Source organism: Protopterus annectens, chromosome 2.part0 (genome assembly GCF_019279795.1).
Source record: "Protopterus annectens isolate FY-2018-M chromosome 2.part0, PAN1.0, whole genome shotgun sequence".
Classification (NCBI taxonomy): domain Eukaryota; kingdom Metazoa; phylum Chordata; order Ceratodontiformes; family Protopteridae; genus Protopterus; species Protopterus annectens.
In genome coordinates, this window is record NC_056728.1 from 48448164 (window position 1) to 48470917 (window position 22754).

Consider the following 22754-nt stretch of genomic DNA (forward strand, 5'->3'; position numbering starts at 1 on the left):
CATTAATAATATGTCTAGTTTGTTCTTGGGGCCTGCATAGGCACGTTTCTGCAGTTTGTGTTGTTTCAGAATGTGTGTTAGAATCGTCCTTGTTTGCATACATTATGCATGGATTTTATATGTAGAAGAACATTTTAAGCAACATGAAGTAGGTATACAAGCATCTCTGCTTTTTCTTATTACCTGTTTTATTGAGCATAACATTAGCTAAGGGGGTTGTTCTTTTGAAATATTAAGTTATGGAAGTTTTGTAAAGTCTACTATAATTTCAGGGAACATTTATTTATTTTTTTTAACTTGTGCTGGCAGTTAGTGTTAATACTTAGTGCTTTGCTGTCTTAATTGTGTCCCTCATTATGGGGTATGTTGTACGGCTGTTTTCAGTCAAGACTTGGTATTTCAGTATCTAGAGTCCAGTAGGATGAAAGTGGATAGAATGACTTGCCCAAATTTAGACTAATAGTTTAATAGCCTTTTCTCTAGGCAATTTATTCAATACTGATGTACAAGTCTAAAGTAAGGATTGCTGTAAGTATTCAACATATGCATGCTCTAAATAGGATCAGGAGGTATAGTCTTGGAATGCCATTTATTGATCTAGTGATAGTGTAGTCGTGGGATGGTGACCGATATTCCAAGGACTGTAATTGCAATTTTTGGAATAGGAGAGCACAGCGAAAAGGGGAAATAACGTATCCTGTCTACTAATTTGTCTGTTACTTGGAAAAGAAGAAAAGGTCTACAGCCGCCTAATTGCCATTTAGGCTGCAAGGAAAAGATGGGGACAAGGAGAAATAGATAACCATGTTGAGTGTAGAGTAAAGAGAAGGATCAGCCTGTCGCCTACCTATGCTGAGAAGTAGATGGGGTGCAGGGACTACTGTAGAGAGAAAGAGGAGGGGTTGATGAGATAAGATGGAAGTCTGAAATATGCTCCCTGAATGATGTCCCCTGTTGACTGACCCTCACCTTGGTGAAGGGGAATGAATGTGCCCATAGGCTGAGAGATGGATAAATGACTGAGGGCAGTGGGGCAGAGTGAGGAAAAAGATACTCCCACCTGTGCTGAGAGGTGCCTCTTCCAACTTAGTCAGTCTTGAGTAGCATAGTGATATAGTGATAAAAACTGGTAGTGCAATGATATTGTTGGTTAGAATCTCTGCCTTGTATCTCCAGAGTTATTTCTGGCCTCCATCCTCTATGGCGTTTGTGTGTATTTCTTATGTCTGCTTAGGATTTCTTTGGATATTTTAGTTTCTTTCCACTTCCCAGAAACATATTGATTAACTGCCTACGCTAAACTATCCATATATCTTATATTTGCTCTTATCCTTCTGGTCCCAGTTTTGTTTGAAAGGGATTCAAGGCAGACCAGTTGATTTACCCAATTTATCTATGTCAGGTATCATAGTGCTCTAGGCCTTAGTTATTCTGCTGTAAAGGTACACAGCTTTTCAGTTGTGTTGCATTACAGTTCAGTGTAGAGCAAAACTGTTGCCCATCATAAGCAGGCGAAGTATTTTTGAAAGTGGTCTTTCATGCTCAGCGTCCAATGAAATTTCCATCTGCAACTTGAAACATCAACTTCACAACTGACATGTTGGTTTAGGGACTGTTTGAATCAGCTGGTTCAGGAGACGTAAACTGATTATCATGACAGATGCTGCTCATGATGATCAATATATCCATTTGGCAGATGTCTAAGCTTCAGGTTGTTATATGTGAACTAGGTTCCTTAATAATGTATGAACAATAGTTACATGTGCCACATTGCTTAGTACCTTGTTTAACTTGACTAGTATTGTCAATATTATATTCCAATAATTGTTTAATATTGTAACCCACTCTGTTGACAAACTTGGGCTTATGACCTACTTTTTATATATTTTCTGTCCTTTTGATGTGAAGTGCCATTTGTGGTTATAACTCCTTAAGGTCCATAAATGTATTATTACAGACTAGTTGTTAATTTCTTGCACATCTGGAAAGTTAGGAAAAAGATTGCAGCCTGCGAGCAGAGTATATAAATAAGAGTGCTAGCTGCATTATGTTTGAGTTGTTTATAGTGTGATAACAGAGTTATCCAACTGGGCAAGGTTCATTTTCAGTGGAAACCTAAGCATAAAAACTCCACAGACTGGGTGACGCAGTACATCCTACTAACTTGGTGCTGAATGTTGTAACCAATTGCAAGTCAGAATGTTAGTCAAAAGAAAACCACATGGTCATGATAGATTTCCATGTCATGACTTGGGAGTAAGGTTCCTTGAGTTGAATGTGCCACAGGCACTATAAACTAAGAGCAAAACTAAGTACAAAAATGAAATATTGGCAGAATTTGTAGACAAATCAGTGAAAGACATTTCACCAGTAAGCTGACCCCTTCTGGTACATTCTTCAAGAATGCGTCAAGGATAGAGATTTTTGACATCACAGTGTGGTCTTTGGTGCATGCCTTTATTAAACAGTGTCGTTTGGTAAACACTTTGGTAAGGTTGTATTGCTTGCTATAGAGCTAGGTCAGTTGTATGAATCTAATGTATACAAGATCTGTTTTGACCTTAACAGAAATGGGATATGTGCTTTAATACAGAATGTTTTTCTTGGGTGCTGAGCCCATTGAGTACTGTGCAGGGGCTCCACCCTCTGGACCCACAAGGGTTATATAATCAGCTCTGAGATTGTTTCACCTTGAGGGAAGAAAGACTTCCCTCTTGCAACAACCTTGGGAGAAACATATATCTAAATCACTTTGGTGATCAAACGTCAGTATTATACAGGTGGTCTTCCACAGTCTGTCCTACACTGAAACTCTCCTTCCGTCTTTAGGAAGCATGGCTTCAGTTCTTTTTTTTTTTGGATTCTTTCTATTCCAGATGGCCTGTTGAAGAAAGATATATAGCAAGTATTTGAGAGCTCACCATTTTAACTGATATTTAAGAGGGTTTTCTGCACCCACTCCCCACCTGTGCTTGAGACACTTCAGATGCTGTGTCATGGCAAGAGGGTTTGTGTAAACATACGTCAGGGTTATAATTTTTAATGTTCAGTGTGTTTACTTGCAGGTGTAACTCTTTGCTTGCATGGGGCCATCAAGAATTGGAGATTCTGGGGAAGCATGCATGCTTCTTAATTCCAGTACAGGGATGACATATAAAGGGACAGAGAACTATGTATATATCTCAAGTATGGAAAGTTTAAGTCTTAAAGAAAACCGGAAAGAAATTGGAAAAGGAAGAAATTGGAAAAGGAAGTGTCCAAATGTTCCAATTACTGCAGTAAACTAACTTCATTGTTATTTAGTGTCTTTGTTTACCATGGGGAGACTGGATATAATAACATGATTGTAACTTTGAAAAAAAATGGATGTTAGAGGCACTGATAGTGCAAATATTATGACTGTCTTTTTATTACTTGCCAGTAATATAGTTTCCCGGAAGAACTGCATGTGTATCTTTTCAGTTAGAACAAACTTTTTTTTTAAAGGATGCAGCAGAGTGCTGCTGTAAAACATGGATGCTTACCACTTTATCTTGGTAGTAAAGTAAATATTTTGCTGGTCCCAGCCCCCAGGCCTACAGGATATTTGTCTAAACTTTGTACTACATACTTTGCATGTAACTTCTTTTTATCCTCATAATTTAAAGTGAGCATTTAACTAGTGTCAGTAGATGACCTCTCTGGATGTTAGGAACTCCAGATTAATTGCCAACTTGTTAAACACAAGCTTAGAAGTAAACTACTCTGATGGCAGCAGTGAACGAAACTGGCAGAAACAGTCAGCTTTGCTTCCTTCACCTCAGGTTTGTTTCCTTTACTGAGTAATCCCATTGACTGTTCCAGAATCCACAGTTTTGAGCTCAGATTTGCTTCGTTTGTGCTTTTTACATAAGTTGTCAGGGTAATGCACACAACATAATCTCCATGCTTTCGTAGTGGTTACAGAGCTTTGGTAGTCAGAAGACTGTTTCCTTTAAAAAAAAAAAAATCTGTTACAGCAGCAAACTGGTCTGCAACACTTTCCCCCCTTTTTGGTCTTCCAAGAATACTTCTAGCTATACATAAAGTCATGCAGCATGTTATAAATCATTACAACAAAAGTAAGAACTGGCTACCTAGAAGCATACAGCTGTGGTTTATGATGTTTTCACAAGCACGTTGATCAGTGAACAGTGTGCTTCTGTGTTGATAGTGTAAGCAGCATTAAATTTCCTAGTTCTTTTCTAGACAAGTGTGATGACTGGTTTACTGAGGGTTTGCCGTCCGTTCTGTATTTTGTTTGTTCATTGCAGTTTGATTTGTGTCTTGCCACTTTCATTCTGCTCTGCTGCCTGAGGCAGCCATCAAAATAACTATGTGCTTGTAAGGCTGTTTTTGGAAAATGTTTTTCTCGTTACAAGTGTAGCTCTGGGTGCCTTAGGCAAAAGGTCTGCATGGCGCCCCCCACCACACTCACCAGTGCCCCCATCCTGGTCTACTTACCCCAAATAAATACTGGAAAAGCACCCCTGCTAGAGCGGCGCCCTAGGCCCTAGTTGGCCTATGCCTAAGGCCGGCTATGAGCTCTGGTGTGTATTTTTGTTGCACTTAAGCTAAAGTTTGACAGGATGTAGTTTCAAAAGCACTGCAGTATGGGTGGAATGAAGAACTGCTGCAGGGTATTGTCAAACATTGCTGACCTCCCCTCTCCAATAACAGTTTTGCTGTGTTTGCAGTTTGAATCATTTAACTGCTACTTGTATAGGTAGCTCTTTAGTTGTAATATATTTTCCTGTCCACTCCCTTTATCAGGAAGGCCTATAGCTTCTTGTTTGAACTGAAAGGCTTTTCATTCTTTATAGCAGATTTGTCTGCATCCATGCCAATAAATATGTAAGGTAGAAAGTTGCTGCATAGTCCATGGTGGATCTGCATATACACCATCAATGACGTGTTCAGGACAAGGTAACTGTGCCAGTTTGGATAGTCAGTTGCTTGCCATGATATCACTTTATTCATCAGTCTTGTGTGTGTTAGCATGATGGTTTGCACTTATTCATGGACTGTAAGATTAGGTTTTAGTGTAGTTTGCAGCACATCTTTTAATCTCCATATTTAGTTTGACTTTGAGCAGCTTTTGCAAGTGACATAGAGGTTTTTAATTCCCCTCTTCAGACTGTTCAGTGAAACTGAACAAAACCCTGATTTCTTCAATTAAAACGTAGACATTTCCCAACGTCTAAGCACCCCAGCTAGAAAAGACCATATAACTATTACTATTAGGACTGTAGACTGGATTTTCTACCCCCATAAAAGTTTCTTATTGTTAGGATATCACCAAGTGACCTGAGTGAGCCTCACCTGAGCAACCTGGAAAAAATACATTCCCTCCATCCCAAGACAAATCTATTGAAATCAGAAATTAGAACATGTGACCAGCCGATAACTTTGTCTAGCATCTGTTAATTGGTCAATTTTCAGTTGTACTGAAACACCAGACGATGATGTGCAGCGCTTAAGATACCCTATCAATGACGTTGAACAAATATGCCCCTACTGTAAAAATTTAGCTTCGAAAGATAATTAATCCCTGAACTGAAACCACTACAAACTTAATGAAAGTCAGTGTCAGAACCTGGAAAATCTACAAACACTTAAGTACAGTCAGCTATTGGATATAAGAGCTCCAGAGTAAGTGGCAAAAGCAGTTTAGACAGGAAAAAACAGTGCTTGCATCTCCAACAAAATAAAAACAAACCGGTGGCCTCTTAGACTATAGTGAAAATGATAGGTATAGCTACAACTGACAGTGATCCCTTAAATCTCAGCATAGACCAGGACTCTGCAAACACCTTTATTACCCATTTCAGTTCTGTCATTGATGATCACACCTACTCAAACTTCCTGTTGGAAAAAATAAACTAGTATCCTGCTGTCTAAAAAGCCAGAATTCTCATTTCAGGTATTGTCAGTAAGTGCCACCAAAAAATGAAAGACCACAGATCACCTTCAATGTTAGTTTTCTGCAAAATTCCATAAATGCTTAACTAACCACATTCATTATCAACTATCAGTAGAAATCTTTTACAAGGTAAATCTCCTATCATTTGGAAATCTGCTGTAATCAAGCCTCTCTTCAGTAATGGTGATAAGAGGACAGTGGAGAATTATATCCGGTCTTTATTTTAAGTCTGCTGTCTCGGTGGTGCAGCAGTTACCGTTGCCACCTCACAGTAAGACGTTTTCCGGTTCGATCCTCGGTCGGGGTGCCTTCTGTGCAGAGTCTGCATGTCCTCCCTGTGGTAGCATGGGTTTCCTCCGGGTACTCTGGTTTCCTTCCACATCCCAAAGACATGCTGTAGGTGGATTGGACACACTAAATTGGCCCTAGGTGTGAGTGTGTGTGTGTGTGTGTGTGTGTGTGTGTGTGTGTGTGTGTGTGTGTGTGTGTGTGTGTGTGTGCACCTTCTGTGGAAGGTTGGGCGCCGGGCTGGCAACTTGACACCATAAAACTCCACTGCCAGTCATGAGCGGACAGGTGATCCACTGTGGCGACCCTTAACCGGGAAAAGCTGAAAGTAAAAGAAGATTTTAAGTCTGCTGTCTAAAATATTAGAGAGAGACATAAATACCCAGCTGTCTACCCTACATAGTAAAATAAAAACTCAACATAGTGTTCTGCCTTGTCAGAAAACCCAAACTGCCCCAGAAGAAATAATTAGTGCATAGCTACACATTATGGCAAAAGTGATACCACAACAGCACTTTTCCAGAACTTTCCAAAAGCTTTTGATGTGGTTAACCTAAACGTTTTTATCTGACAATTCTGAGACATCAGTTGCAACATACTACTCTTGCAAATTCCCCAAGGCTTAATCCTTGGTCCACTCCTCACCAACTTCTTCACAAATGAAATGGAGTCATATTCGAGACTTTACAACTCTGCCGTCCTCTGCTGTACAGTTAATACAGCTTTCCCAAATGTCACAACTACAACAGGCAATGGATGCTATGTTTTGTGTGGTTGAAGGACTCTAACCTCATTATAAATGAGATAAAGACAAAACATGATTCTCAACAAAATCAAAGTAACATGCCATAAGAGAGCTCGACAGTAGTAACATTGAACCAATACAGGTAGAGAGCACCCCTGACAGCAATCCTAACCTTAAACTGGATGCCGTCTGCTAGGTTAATAAATGTCTGTCTCCTTCAACTACAGTTAACCTACCTAATGCACTTCTTGTCAAACTCTTCTATATATTTGCAGTGCTATTTGAAAACTTAACAAAGCCATCTATCAGTCTGAAGCTATGTATTATAAAATAGCCAAATTTGTATCTCCGCCAGCAACAGAAATCCATACCAGCAGTTTTCTCAAGGCTTGAAAAAGATTTTCTTTAGTAATAAAGCAAAATGTAATTACTTCATGTGACAATGTGAGGTATTGCCAGCTTTGCACGGAGAAGTAGGGCAGTAGATGTGTAACATATGCCAGTATAGTTACCTGGAGTTTTGTAAAGAATTATGTCATTTATATGTAAAACTGATTTGTACAGGTGCTTGTGTTGAAAATGTATTTGTAAAGCTGCTTGTGTTAAAAATGTGCCAATAGTATGTCCTGCTGGTCAAAAAAGAAATGCACCTGTATGTCCGACTGTATTGTAACTGTTGAAATGAATATATTGTAACAGAGGATACTGGAAGAGAAGAGGTTAATCTCACTTCAGCTAACTTTGAAAAATAGTCTGAAATTAAATTACCTGGTTTAGATCATAAAGATTGTAAAATGTCTGTGAAAGGAACCCTACTGTATTGTCCTTAAGGGTGAACTAATTGCTACCCTGGAAGGGTGGAAGTTTTTGAAATGGTTTTATAGCTTCCAGATGCTATAACATATCTTAGCAAACCTGTTTGTGTGTCTGTGTGTATTATTGACACACACATGCTAAATTCTGGTTCAGTTTCTAGTAAAGGGGGTAGTGTGAGAACCAGAAACCAGATGACTAGATGTATGTGATGTAATTCTGTAATCCAGCACTGATGTGATGTTTTAATACTAGATGAGACAGAAGTCTCGGGGCAGTCTGTTTTGAAACTGACAAGACCACTCATCCACTTCTTCTTGCCTTGCTATAGCAAGTAACCAAGGAATAGCAATTCCTTAGATCAGTCAGGAAACTATAGTGAGATTAGTTAAGAACTGTTTTTCTATAACTGTGTGAATCTATCCATCTTTGTCATTTTTAATATTTCCTGTGACTGAAACTCTGGTGTTTATTGTAAAAATATTTAGTATTTTCATGTTCTTTTATTAATTATTATTAAATATATTTAAACCTTTCATTGTGGCTGGTCCTTTAGAGACTATTTTAAGCTTTGCATTTATTTGGTGAAACTGTGGCTGCTCCTGAAAGCCTTGCTGCATTGGTCAAACACTACCATTTGTATTAGTATTACTTTTACTCTGTATATTTGGATAGCCTTGTAAGAGCATTAGAGTAGCTGGCTTTGGAGTATTCTGGTGACAGTGGAACTACCTTATAGTCTGGGTATAAGTGGTAAATCTGTGACAGCCTTTCCCAGGTGTGTGTGTGAAAATCAAATCTGAGTGTGTGTATGTCAGCTACTTGGAGGAGGGACACAGAGCACTGGTTTCACAGAGAGGGTGGTGGTGGACTTGGCTTGGAACACTCAGCTGAGGACTGAACTCTACAGCTGTGTTGGTGGGGAGTCTTATTGGGGGCATGGAGAGAGAGAGAAACCCAGCCCCCAGACTGTGTGTGTTCTTAAGGGAAATTGTGCTTGGTACAGAGAGCTGCATCTGAAAATACTATGTGTATCTATTTCTGTTCTAAATGAACGTCCCTCACCGGTGTTAGAGTAAGGATTGCTGCACCTTGATTACTCGCCCAGAGAGGGATGTCACACACTATACTTGCATTTAACCATCTTCTTGCCCTTAGTTCCTGTACCACCAGCAGAACTCTTAGGGCTGCTGAAAAATTACTATTACAGACTTGGCAACTAACTCTAAGGTTGGAGACAGAGCCCTGCAATGTTTCCTCCCAAAAGAGTACAACTCCATTCCACTTGATGTATGTCTCTTTAACAACCTTTTCACCTTTAAAACGACCTCTAGAATCCACTTGAACATTGCGCAGGTATGTCCCAAATATAAAACCACTTAATTGAAACCCCAGTGTCTACATTTACCCATCTCATACTCATAGACAGTTATACCCATCTCATATTCATAGACAGTTATACCCCTGTTAAGTGACATTTCTTTGTTTCAGTGCCACTTCCTCCTTCACTCTTGCCCTGCTCTTCCTTTATTTACCTTTTTCAGACTTAACTCTCATGCACGTAGTGCTACATGTCACTAATATATATTATCTGACATTGTACCCAACTGTTTTCTGTATGATTTATTGTAAATGTTCTCTAACTATTTGTTTAACTGCAAATGAAAATCCCCTGGATTCTCAAAAGCCTACACAGAGTGCAAGATGAGTGCAGTAGCTCATGCAGGCAATATGTCTGCCGTGCGACATGCCGGCAGGGGCGTGCATGAGAGCTCCAGCACTAATCTTGCAAGGACTAAGCCCTGGTATGCAAATCACCTAATTTGCTGGAGAAATCCATGCAAATGAGGTGATATTGCAATCCAGGAAGCTTGCAATAGTCTGTGCAAGACAAGTGCAATCTGCAGAAATGTACTCTGTTACTAACTGAGTACATTTCTGCAAATTCCAAAACAGAGCTATGACAGCTCTAAATAAAGGCTGCATATTATTGAGGAAGCATGCCAATGGCCAAGTAGAAGGCCATTAGCATTGCAAACTGTTTAAAAAATAAAAAAAAAAATAATTTTTTTTTTCCTGATCTCGGCTATTTAAGCATAGGGCAGCGGCGCGCAAATGGGATTGGGGGGAAAATAATACAATAAACTGAAAATGAACATTCTAACATAAAGTCAGTATTTTGCCATGCAAGTCAATGGCAGGCAAAAGGCAACTTGGCCAGTGAGTAGTAGTTGCTAAGGGGAGAGGCTCAGTATGGGACATGTAACTATGCATTAGTAGGCAATCCTATGCAAATGAGGGAAAAGGTAGTGAATCCCAGATTTTCCCAGGGTGTGAGGCAGGTCCCAAGAGTGTAAGAGTATAAATAGCTGGGTGCAAGACTAGGATATAGGTGACATCATGGGGGGGTGTCAGGCATGTACTGTAAGTGGATTGGATACCTGTGGCTCGAGATTGCTCCTAGGTAAGCACAGCTAAGCTAGGGGTGTGTCTAAACCTGCCTAGCACACTTTAGAAAGTGTAAATGAGTGTGCGTGCCAAGCACCAGGTCTTGCAGGAAGAAAAAAGAAGTTAAACCAGGAAATAACAGCTCTGTGCACATTTGAGCACTCCATTTGTGCGGCGCATGCACAAGCTTAAACAGGGAGACAATGGGAAGGGAAAACAGCAGTAGGAAGGTAATCATGGAGAACTAGCTTAGCTGACAGGTGAAATGTATCAGAACCAGCCCCCAGCCCAGCACACCACTGTAAACTAAGCAAACACCTGTCCCCCTTGTTTTTCCCAAAACCTCTGCACCACCAGTGTATACAGACGGGGACATTTTACAAAACTAAAGCAAGAGAAATAATGTTAGGGGCTGCTTTTGCTATCATAAACCAGAATGTGCAAGAGGCTGAGGGTGGTGAGGATGTGAATGCTGCTGAGTAACCCACAGTGTGCAGAGTATACAGACCCAGGGTAACCTACCAAGGGGTACATGAGCTGGAGATAATGGAGCACTATAGGGTGGACAGGGACCTCCTACAGCAAATTGTTGAGCTGTGCCGCCCACGCCTCACACACAGAACTAACAGAGAGGAACCCATCCCAGTAGATACCAAGGTATGTGTAGACCTAAGAATACTAGCTACAGTTACCTTCCAAAGGCCAACTGGAGATATGATGGGGATTTTACAGGCATCAGCATCCAGGGTACTCCACCAGTTCCTGAATGCCATGTCAGCACATTTCGGTGAGCACATATATTTCCCCATCACCTATGGGGCATTGGCCAGCAATATGCATCTCTTCCACCAAATAGCAGAATACCCTGAGGTACTGGGTGCAATAGACTGCACGCACATACACATTAAAGCACCACCAGGTGAGTGGGGTAGGGTTTACATCAACCGCAAGGGCTTCCCCTCCATCAACTGCCAGGTTATGTGCGATGCCCATGGCATAATAATGAATGTGTGTGCTGGCTGCCCTGAAAGCTACCACGATTCCCACATCTGGCATCTGACACAGCTGTACCAGACATTTGCCAATGGGGACATCCCACCTGGTCACATAATGGGGGATGCTGGATACGCACTGGAGCCATGGCTGATGACACCCATCAGAAATGCACACACACCCGAATAAGAACTCCATAATGAGGCACACGCACAAACACGGATCATAATAGAGTGTGTGTTTGGGATGCTCAAGTCACTGTTCCAGTGCCTGGACACATCTGGTGGAGCCTTGCAGTACTCACCAACTAAATGTACCCAAATTGCCCTTGTATGTGCCATGCTACACAATATGATCCTGTGGAAACAGCTGCAGCAGGACCAGCATGGGGCAGTGCCACACAGCCCCCCAAGGCCTGCACAGGCACAGAGTGACTCGGAGGAGGAACAACCTGAGCCTGCCCTAGTAGGCACAAGGAGGCGTAACTAGTATGCCCTGGCCTTGGCAAAAAGGCAACGCATCGCACATGCACTGACACAGTAGGGACCTAGGGAATTACACCTCTCTCCGACTTGCACATACAGTAAAAGGGATGCCAAACGTGACACTACCTGTGCTCAACCATGTATAGGGAGTGTACTGTGTGCATCCGACATAGGCAGCCCTGCAGCACCACTCTCAATACTGGGACACCCACATGGTAAGTGACTCACACATGTCAGTTGGGAGGGCACATACCCAGCAACATTCACAGCCAGCAGGAGAGGTGTAGACAAACACAAACAAATGCTGTACTATGGCCTCTGAATGAGCCCTATGGGTAACCCCTCCCCCAGGCCTACACAGACAGACTACAGCAGGCCAGGCAGTTGGATGTAAGTTGTGAAGTCTAGGAAGTCAGAAACTAATATGTAGGTAGTGAAAGCTAAGATCTATAGTACACTGATATGCCTCTAGCCAGCACGATAGGTACATCCACAGACTGAAATGGTGTACCCGACATACCAGTACAGTCCTAGCAACTGAGTAAACATGTCAGGTGTGCCCCACCATCAAACTTACATTTATAGTAACAGTGAGGTGTGCCCCCCCCCCATTTAGAAATGTAGAAACAGGTGCCCCCCCCGCTATGCAGAAATGTAGCAGCAGTCAATGCCAAATGACTGATGTATACCCTGCAGACACAGCATGCTACCTGTCAGTGTACAACACAAAGGTCAGCACCGCAGTGCAAACTACCTGGACTTGATCCGCACATACAATATAGATGGCCATACTGGGCATGCTCACACACAGACGAGTTAAGGCAATGTCAGTCAACAACATACAACATACTGAAAGGTCATACTGGGCATGCTCATATACTTAAACACATAAAGGCCATGTCTGCAAACATCAGTGGACCAGACATATCTGGCAGTTGCAGTACTTATTGCAGACACATGTCAGTATGCACCACTCCTGCCTTGCACACACAGTGGATGGGAATACAGACATATATGTAAGGACAACACACTACAGTAAGCCAAATGTATATAGACATAGATGTGTGGAGGAGGGTGTTAAGTTACACATTACCTTGAGAATGAAGACAAAGAAGACAAATACAGTTCTTTCTCTCTTTCAGTGGTATTTATTAACTGCAGTACACACGTGTGGGAGCCTCATGGAAAAGCACTAGAGAGACTCCCAGAACAAAGGAATGCACTAGCTTATATACTGTGAATATTGCCGACGGTACAAAAATATAAAATGAACCAATTAGATCGTTATACAAGACAATTAACCAATCAATGATTTACCCGTAAGCATAAAGCAGTTCACATCATTATATCTCTGGGCAGAGAAAGAAAATCGGATACACTTCTATATAAGGCACATTTCCTGTTTTCAAGCAGACTCTTGTTTTTCAGTAATTTTCCACTACTCCCAGTTCATTCAAAGTTCATAGTACACAGTACATCTTAATACATGCAGACTGGCACGTACTCAATTCCTTCAAACACATGCTTTGGCTGTTCATATTCTACAATCTCCCATTTGATGCTGTGTAAGCATCACCACTTACCCTATCATACATTTGTCCCAAATCTAACATTACCATGTTACTGGTCTTTTCATCATTGGTAAACATTGTCATGTCATTGTCTACATTCATAGTTGCAGACATATAAAACTTAGGCACCTTTTTCACAGTTTTTGAAGACATCAATTTCAAGATCAGTGCTTTGATTAAAAATATGACAAGAAAAGCAACAATTGCTAATACTACAATTAATAAAATCAACTTCAACAGTCCACCTCCCCAACCTGAGAACAGGTTGATTAACCATGCCCATGTTGAACTATCGGCCTCTTTGGCCTCAGAGAGTTCGGAAATTCTTTGAATCAGTTCAAGATGGCTTTCAATTTCATGCTGATTGTCTGGAATAAATGTACAGCACTCTTCCTGGATTAAAGCACAAGTTCCCCCTTTCGCCGCTAGTGTGAAATCGAGAGCCATACAATTTTGGAGGACTACAGCTCTCATAGCAGTCAGTTCATCAGTCACTAGTTCTAAGGCAGAAAATGTAGCATTGCTTAATATTTCAAGCAATTTGGATAGCTTTCTCCGTTCCCAAATTGATTTCACTGCTCCGTATGTTGGAATTATACCAGCCCATGATATGACATCATCACCCGTCCACATGGGATAGTCCTTTAGTGCCAGCATGAGCTAAATCATGATGATAGATCCAGGAAGCATCAACTTGACCTACCGGATTGGTAGGCTTCTTGACCTCTCGAACGTTCTGAATTTTTCCTTGAGGTAAGGCATTTACATGTCGGATAGCTGGGACTAAATAACCTAAGAAACGGCTACCAGACCAATTCCCTGGTAACCACTTATATGCCTTTCTACCACAAATAAAATACAATCCTTCTTCCAAGAGCATAGTGGAAATGTTAGCGGTAACATTATTATTGAACACTACTTAAGAGAATACATCATCTAACTCCAACTTAAGATGTGAGAGTTGTGAGTAATTTGTCATTGTAGGGCTATTTTCAAAGATCTATACCTCCTTTGGCCCTAACATCGTTCCAGTCACATTACAGGTCTGCCAATCTGAATAAGTCTTGAATGGTGCAGATACAGAGGCCCACCACACTGAATAGGACATGGACCTGTCCCATGGCGTAATGTTAATTGATTGTAAAGCTATGTAGTTAGTAACGGCACATACTCTCTGAATTGTTATAGTGCAATTAATTGAACCAACTTTCTTTATTCCCTTTTGTTTTAGGCATAAAATGCCTCACTGTCGGTATGCTAAAGTTAGAGCTACAGTTTGATTTGAATTTATTTGTTTACACAATCCCCCAGAAGTATTAAAGAGGATGGTTGAATAGTTGTCGGTAGGTAAAGGACTAGCTGTCATTGGCAGGCCATCATGCGAAGTGTGAAGAGCTGCACAGATCCAGCAATCAGAAACGTTGAAGGTGGAAGCATAGACATATTTAATGGCCTGGTAGGTGTTGAAAGGTGGGTGCCAAATAGCTCACTTGGCAGAGTGCGTTGTTGGAGCAGGAAATAAAAATGGCCACATTAAAAATAACAGTACAACAAGAATAACCACCAAAATAGCTCTCCAGTACTTTTGTGGAAATGGTGGTTGAGTTTGCATAGTATCAGGAGTTTGGGGTTTTCCAAACAGGTAGATGTTAGGCATCATCAGGTGTTGGTACAGTATGGCTTTGAGTACGAGTAGCAATAGGTGGAGAGTCTGGAGTTGAAAAAGGTAAAGGCTGTTGAACTTCGGATGGCACGACCTTTTTGACGTGCGATATGTGAATCCAGGTGGGCGAGCCTTGTAGTCGCACCACTGATGATGTCATCAGTAGAACCAGGAAGGGCCCCTTCCAATGTGGTTGAAGCGCTGTTTTTTGAGAGAAAGACTTGACGTACACCCAGTCTCCTGGTTGTAGTGTGGAAGACAGGAAAGGATCAGGGATATGTTGAGCCGCTGCTACCTGGCGGTGATGAAACTGTAAAAAAGAGACAAGAGAAGTGCAATATACAAGAATATCATTATCAAATGCATCTTACTTAGAGAAAGGCGGTGGTGGTGTCATGGGCATGCGCATAGGGCGGCCCATGAGGATTTCATGAGGAGAAAGTCCCTCAGTAGGATGTACTTATGCTCTCATAGAGAGTAGGGCTAGAGGTAAGGCCTGTACCCAAGTGAGGCCCGTTTCCATAGTAATTTTAGTCAATCTAGTTTTTAGTGTCTGACTCATGCATTCAAGTAATACCTGATGCCTGTGGTCTATATGGACAATGACATTTTAAGGTGATGCCTAACATTTTACACAAATAATCTATCAACTGAGCAGTAAAATGTGTTCCACGGTCCGAATATATTTGACAGGGAACACCAAAACGAGGTATCAGTTCATAACAAAGTTTCTTAGCAACTAAAATAGCATCATTCTTAACACATGGGTAGGCTTCTAACCACCCAGAGAAAACATCAGCAACAGTTAAAACATATTTGAAATGAGTACAAGGTGGGAGTTCAATAAAATCCCATTGCAAAGCACAGAATGGTCCCAATGGTTTTGGCAGTGGTTGTGAGGGAGCCATAGTGCCTTTTGAAATGTTAGACTGTAAACAAATGGAGCACGTGCTCAAAAAATGCTGTACAGAAGCAGAAAGCCCTGGGGCAAACCAATCATTTTGGATTTGTTTTATTAACGCTTGTACCCCTACATGAGCTGGCAAGTGATACGCTTTAATAAGGGAATTTAACATGGACATTGGGCAGAAAAATCTGCCATCGGGATGTTGCCAAATGAGATCAGAACATTTAAAACAACCTTGAGCCAGCCATGTTTTTCTTTCTGATTCTGGTACTTCATCCTGTAAAGCTTTTAACACTGTGGTATCAAAAGTAACCATTTGTTGCAGAGGCTGCAGAAAATGTCCCTGAACAGTTTGTGAGAGAGCAGCCTGTTTAGCAGCCCAGTCAGCTAAATTATTGCCCTTAGTTTCAAAGGAGTCATTGGATTGATGTGCTGCACATTTAACAACAGCAAGTTCAGAAGGCAACAATAAGTCTTGTAGCAAGTTATTGATATAGAAATGTTTTTTAACAGGTGCCCCAGAAGATGTTAAAAACCCTCTTTCCTTCCACAATATACCAAAATCATGAACAACCATGGGCATAACGGGAGTCAGTATATATAGTAACAGACTTGTCCTTAGCTATTTGGCATGCATTTGAAATGCCACTAGTTCCGCAACCTGCGCGGAAGTGCCTTGGGGTAATTGTGCTGATCTTAAAACTTCAGTCGGAGTACAAACCAACCAAGCAGCTTGGAATTCACCAGATATTGTTCGTAAGCAGGATCCATCAACAAAAAGAACTAAATCCGGATTTTGCAAAGGAGTGTCATATAAATGTAACCTAGGAGAAATTACAGAGTTAACTACAAGCACACAATCATGTGGTTCGCTCTCATCTGCAGTTGGTATTAAAGAGGCAGGGTTCAGTGGTGGGCAGCGTATGACTTGCAGGACAGGATTATTTATTAAACTTAATTCATACTTAGTAAGGCGTGCATTTGAAAGATACTGTGTTTTTGTTTTTAAAAGTAACGCTTGAGCTGCATGTGGAACTGCTAGTATAGTATCATGTCTCAGGGTTAGTGGGGCTGCCATATCGACCAAGACAGCGGCAGCTGCCACAGCCCATAAACAGGCCAGGTAACCAGAGGTAACCGGATCTAGCTGAGTGCTGTAGTAAGCAATAGGCCGGTAGCCTCCAGCGTATTGTAGGCTAAGAGACCCAAGGCAGTCTTGTTTCACTCACAGCAAAAGAAAACAAAAGGTTTGGAATAATCTGGCAACCCTAAGGCAGGAGGATTTACCAAGGCTGTTTTGATAGCCTGAAAAGCCTCTTCATGCTTTGACGTCCAGGGTAAAGGTTCTGCAACATCCTTTTTTAGGAGTTGTAACAGGGGGGCCAAAATCTCTGAAACATTAGGCATCCACTGTCTGCAGTATCCTGCTAGGCCAAGGAATCCTCGAAGCTGCTTCTGGGTTACAGGGCGAGGGGCACTTTGAATAGAAGTTATGTGATTTGGGAGTATTTGACGAGAACGGATTGCAATTATATGTCCCAAATACTGCACCTTTTCCTGACAGAATTGCAATTTTGATCTGTTTGCTTTAAACCCTCATATAGCTAAAACGTTTAACACTAAAAGGGTATCCTCCATACATGAGTTACTGTCTGGTGAAGCTATAAGAATATCGTCCACATATTGGACAAGAACTGAACATGATGGTAGTTGCAGATCCTGTAGCTGTCTATGCATCTCTCTAGAAAATAAGGTTGGGGACTCTACGTATCCCTGGGGCAATTGAGTCCAAGTATATTGCTGACCTTTGTAGGTAAATGCAAACAAATACTGACTGTCATGATGTACTGGAATAGAGAAAAAGGCTGATGAAATATCTATGACCGTAAAACATTGTGCAGTAGGTGGGATACAGCTCAAAATAGTAGTTGGGTCTGGTACCATTGGGAAAATGGGCAAAACAGCTTTGTTGACTTCACGCAAGTCCTGCACAAATCTTTAAGCTTGTTTGCCAGTTTTTTTTTACTGGTAATATTGGGGTATTACATGGGCTTCTGGTGGGTACTATGATCCCTTGCTGTTCCAATGCAGAAATAACAGGGGCAATACCAGATATAGACTCGGCTGTCAAAGAGTACTGTGGCACTCGCGACAACCTTACTCCTGGTTGCACTCGCGGCAACCTTACTCCTGGTTTTAGAGTTATTTTTACAGGAGTAGCTGAGGTCAAAAATCCTACATCATTGTCATGAGTAGTCCACAGGTGAGAGGTTAGGGAATGTAAACACCTGTTTCTGTCAAAACCTGACTGGATACACATTGTCTGTAAAGTGATAGTTTCATCTAAGGTTGCCAGGGTACTATCCTGTTGATCTGAAGGCACTTGGAGATAAACTTCATCAGCTATGCAGAAAATGGTGGCCCCCATTTTGCAAAGCAAGTCTCTCCCTAATAGATTTAAAGGTGCTGTGGGTCCTACTAAAAATGCATGGTTATCATGTAGAGGTCCCAAAGTTACTAGAACTGAACAGTTTCGGAATACTCAATAGGTATACCAGAGACATCCACTCCTCTAGTTATCTTTTCTGAGAGGGGAACATTCATTGCTGCTTTGCCAGCTAGCATGGATTTAGTTGCTCCGGTATCAATCAAAAATCGATATGGTTTATTTTTAACTAGTAACATAACATGTACTCTATTCTTATTCATTTCCTATTGACATTATTTTTCTACAACCTTTATCCTTTATTTATAATGCTCCATAACTGACTATGTATTTTTCTTTGCCTACTGTAGTTTTTATGTAACCAGTCCTTTTTGGACATTTTTCTATTTTTCTATTTCAGTCTTTTGTTACAAAGAGGTTTACTTTGTTCTATTTGTGCTTTTATATTTTTTGTGTGTGGAGCTTTTCTCCCCGGGCCTCTACTGAAAATGGACATATATCCAGCTAGACTAGCCTGGTCAACAAATGTAAAATAAAAATAAAATAAAATAAATGTGGTCCATCCTGATCCACAGCAATAAAAGGGCACAACTGCTGCTGTTTCTGTTCAGGGAACCTTCATTGTGGTTGCTGTCGATTGGATGGAGTCCAATTAGAATTCCACTGATGTGACGTATCAGTGGGTGGGGCAGATTGTTCAGCTAAATATGGACATTCATTCCTGCAATGGCCTATTTGGCCACAGTTGAAACGCTCTGTCTGATTACTATAATTCTGGGGTGGGGCCAACTGTGTTTCCTGCCAGTTTTGTCTATTTTGATTTCCTGCCCCTTGGCGTCCAACCCTTCCTCTTCCTCGTCCTCGTCTGCTACCTCGCTGACCAGGCGGCTGGCCAAAAGCATTAAACATTTGAATTTTTGCTTTTACTAACTTTTCCTGTAAGTCCTTCTTTTCTTTAGCTAAGTGGTCAGATAGGTATTGTACCTGTTGGACTAACTCATGTAATCCTAAACTAGGCCAGTTTAAGCACACTTCCTTTAACTTATCCCTCACCTGTGGGCGTAACCCATCTACAAAAGCAGCCGACAATCCGCTTTGTTCCGGTCCTTCGGTGGGCTCTGGATACCTAGAGTAAGCCTCAAAGGCTTCAGTGAGCTGATTTAAATATTTGTCTACAGGCTCATCTTCTTTTTGTATGACTGATTTAATTTTCGACCAATTAGGGGTAGGCGGGAATATTACGGTGATAGCATTGACGATACGTTGTCTGACCGCCTCAAACCCATTTTCCCCTTGTATATTGTGCTTCGGTATTGGAGTGGGAACATTAAGCATGATCCCAGATTTGTTTCATTAAATCAGCTGGGACAGCGTACTGAAGGAATGCTCTAACCTCTTCTATGGTAGGATTTTGCAGACAAATATGTCCTGCTAGTACACGCTGGAATTTTGCTGGGTTTGTACGGATGGGTGGGAGTGACTTAGTAATGGCTTGAAAATCAACTGCTGACCACACCCTAGGTACCACTACAGTTGCCGGTTGTCCCGCATCCCTAGCATGCGCTGGGTTTGGAACTTCTCTCAAGGGAAACATTCTGCCATCGTCTGATGACTCACAGTCTGAATCAGGATTAAACTTATCAGGGCCATAATAGCCGTCGCCATCATCCATCATGGCAGGAAACTGGCCAAAATGTTTTTTCCGATGTAAGTAAAGCCTTCCTTTTTTTCCCTGATAAGATCTAGGCTTAAAAAACATTTGTGCCTTGTCTCCTTTTTTATCTTACTATGAGTTGTCCTGTGTAATGCCTTTTTCTTATCCTGTTCCTCAGTGTCTAATTCACTAGCCTGACCTCCCCCTGCCTGATCTCTGCTCCCAGTACTAGCATGCTCCTCTCCCCGCTGGCTACCGCTCCCTGTCATGGAGCTCACTGCTCTTTCCTGGACCGGTGGGGGCGGATACTGCAGTGGGACTGTGGGAGGTGGGGGAAACCAAGGATTATCATCTTCAGATGATTCAGGTATTTGTAATTTACTTAATTCTTTTACCGGATATAATCCCTTGAAGGGCGGTTCCTTTAGTCGCTTACCATCTGCTACATCTAAATTACTGGCAGTATGTTATAGTTCTTTTAACTGTTCTTTTAATTTTTGCTGATTATCTTTAAGACTACTAATTACCGAATCCTTTTCCCTTTCCTTTGCCTGTGACATCCAGTCATTGAAAGCTGCCCAACATAACCCTGGTATTTTTCTTCCCTTTTTTCTCAATTTTCCCTGCAAATTTGTCAGGATATTTTTATTAAAACTACCATTTTCTGGGAAGGCAAGATCACCATCATTTTTAGTAAGGGTGATCCACTGATTTAAAAACATGCAACTGTCCAGGGCACATGAAAAAACATATAACCAGCTGGTGTACCTCTTACCGGCTCCTTTATTGTTCCCACACTCACTCCCGTTGTCACGCAGAAAGCTATACTGTATTTTACAGCTTTAGCTAAGACGTTGTGTAAACGTCGTTTTTCCCCACTCTCGTATCTCCTTTCACATTTATGTCGCCAGCGTTTTGTTTTATCCCACACTCATACTGCACAATCAATAGCAGAAAAGAAATGCATGCCACTTACCTTAAAACGACTGAATGAGAGAAATCATGTCATTTCTGCATAGTTAAAAATGCCAAATCTTTAAGGAAGACAGATGCAGTAAAATTAAAGAAACAGTGCAGAAACAGAAAAATCTGTTATGGGCCCTTTTACTAGCAGTATTTCATTCAATTCCTGACTGCTGCAGCTTGTCTCAATTCAGATCTGAGTCACGGCACAAATTGTTAAATTACACATTACCTTGAGAATGAAGACAAATACAGTTCTTTCTCTCTTTCAGTGGTATTTATTAGCTAAAGTACACACGTGTGGGAGCCTCATGGAAAAGCACCAGGGAGACTCCCAGAACAAAGGAATGCACTAGCTTATATATGGCTGTTCATATTCTACAAGGGTGACCATGACAAGGAGCCATCTGGACTTGTCCCACCCAGCACACAGCCAAAGGGCCCCAAACACATGAGGTGCAGGTGTCACTCACTGCAGATGCTAGCCACCAGTATCTGTCAGCATGACCGGCTATATGGTGCACATGCCAGCTGTGCAACGTGACTGTACAAGGAAGTAGTCACCTAGTAGCTGTATACACGTACCTGTGGCATATGACCCCGTGTGTGCCTACATGTGGCATGACAACCACTACAAGAATGGATTATGGCCCATGCACACACCGCCCTCCTCATAGCAGTATCATGACAATTCCAATGTGGAATACACGTTTGGGGGAGCTGTAGCTCAGTAATCCCCATGGCGCATCCCATAACTGTGTACTGCTGTAGTGATGAACTAGTTAGGTAGTAGTTCTAACCCCAGACTTGGCAACTGTGTGAGTTTGTGTGCGTGTCTCTCTGTCTCTGACTGTGTAGAGAGAAATGCTCTTTAGGCTACTCACACTCCATACAATTCATATACTCACCTTTAGCAAGGCTGCTGATGTCACTCACCTAGCAATATACCTCTGAGACTGTCATAGCCCAGTAATCTCCGTAGCAGGTCCTGTAACTGCGTACTGCTGTAGTGTGATAAAGTAGTTTGGTAGGTGTTCTAACCCCAGACCTGGCAACTGTGTGTGTGTGTGTGTGTGTGTGTGTGTGTGTGTTGGTGTGTGAATCTGTGTGTGTGTGTCCGACTGAGTAGAGAGCAATGCTTTTTAGGCCACTCACACTCCGTACAATGCATATACTCAACTTTGGCAAGGCTGCTGATGTCACTCACCTGGAAATACAACTCTAGGAAAGTAATAACCTAGTAATCCCTGTAGCGCGTCCTGTTACTGCGTACAGCTGTCGTGTGATAAAGTAGTTAGGTAGGTGTTCTAACCCCAGACTTGGCAACTGTGTTTGTGTGTGAATGTGTGTCTGACTGAGCAGAGAGCAATGCTTTTTAGGCTACACACACTCCGCACAGCTCATATACTCAACTTTGGCAAGGCTGCTGATGTCACTCACCTAGAAATACACCTCTGGGAATATCATAGTCCAGTATTCTCCATAGCACGTCCTGTAACTGCGTACAGCTGTCGTGTGATAAAGCAGTTAGGTAGGTATTCTAACCCCAGACTTGGCAACTGTGTGTGTGTGTGTGTGTGTGTGTGTGTGTGTGTGTGTGTGTGTGTGTGTGTGTGTGTGTGTGTGTGTGTGTGTGTGTGTGTGTGTGTCTGACTGAGTAGAGAGCAATGCTTTTTATGCTACACACACTCCGTACAACTCATATACTCAACTTTGCCAAGGCTGCTGATGTCACTCACCAAGAAATACACCTCTGGGAAAGTCATAACCCTATAATCTCCATAGCGTGTCCTGTAACTGTGTACTGCTGTAGTGTGATAAAGTGGTTAGGTAGATG

General features: G+C 41.7%; 1 protein-coding gene across 3 annotated transcripts in view; it reads left to right on the forward strand.

The window, feature by feature from the left end:
- Positions 1 to 22754, forward strand: part of PLEKHM3 (pleckstrin homology domain containing M3) — a 1264948-nt gene that overhangs the window by 416243 nt on the left and 825951 nt on the right. The window lies entirely within an intron of this gene.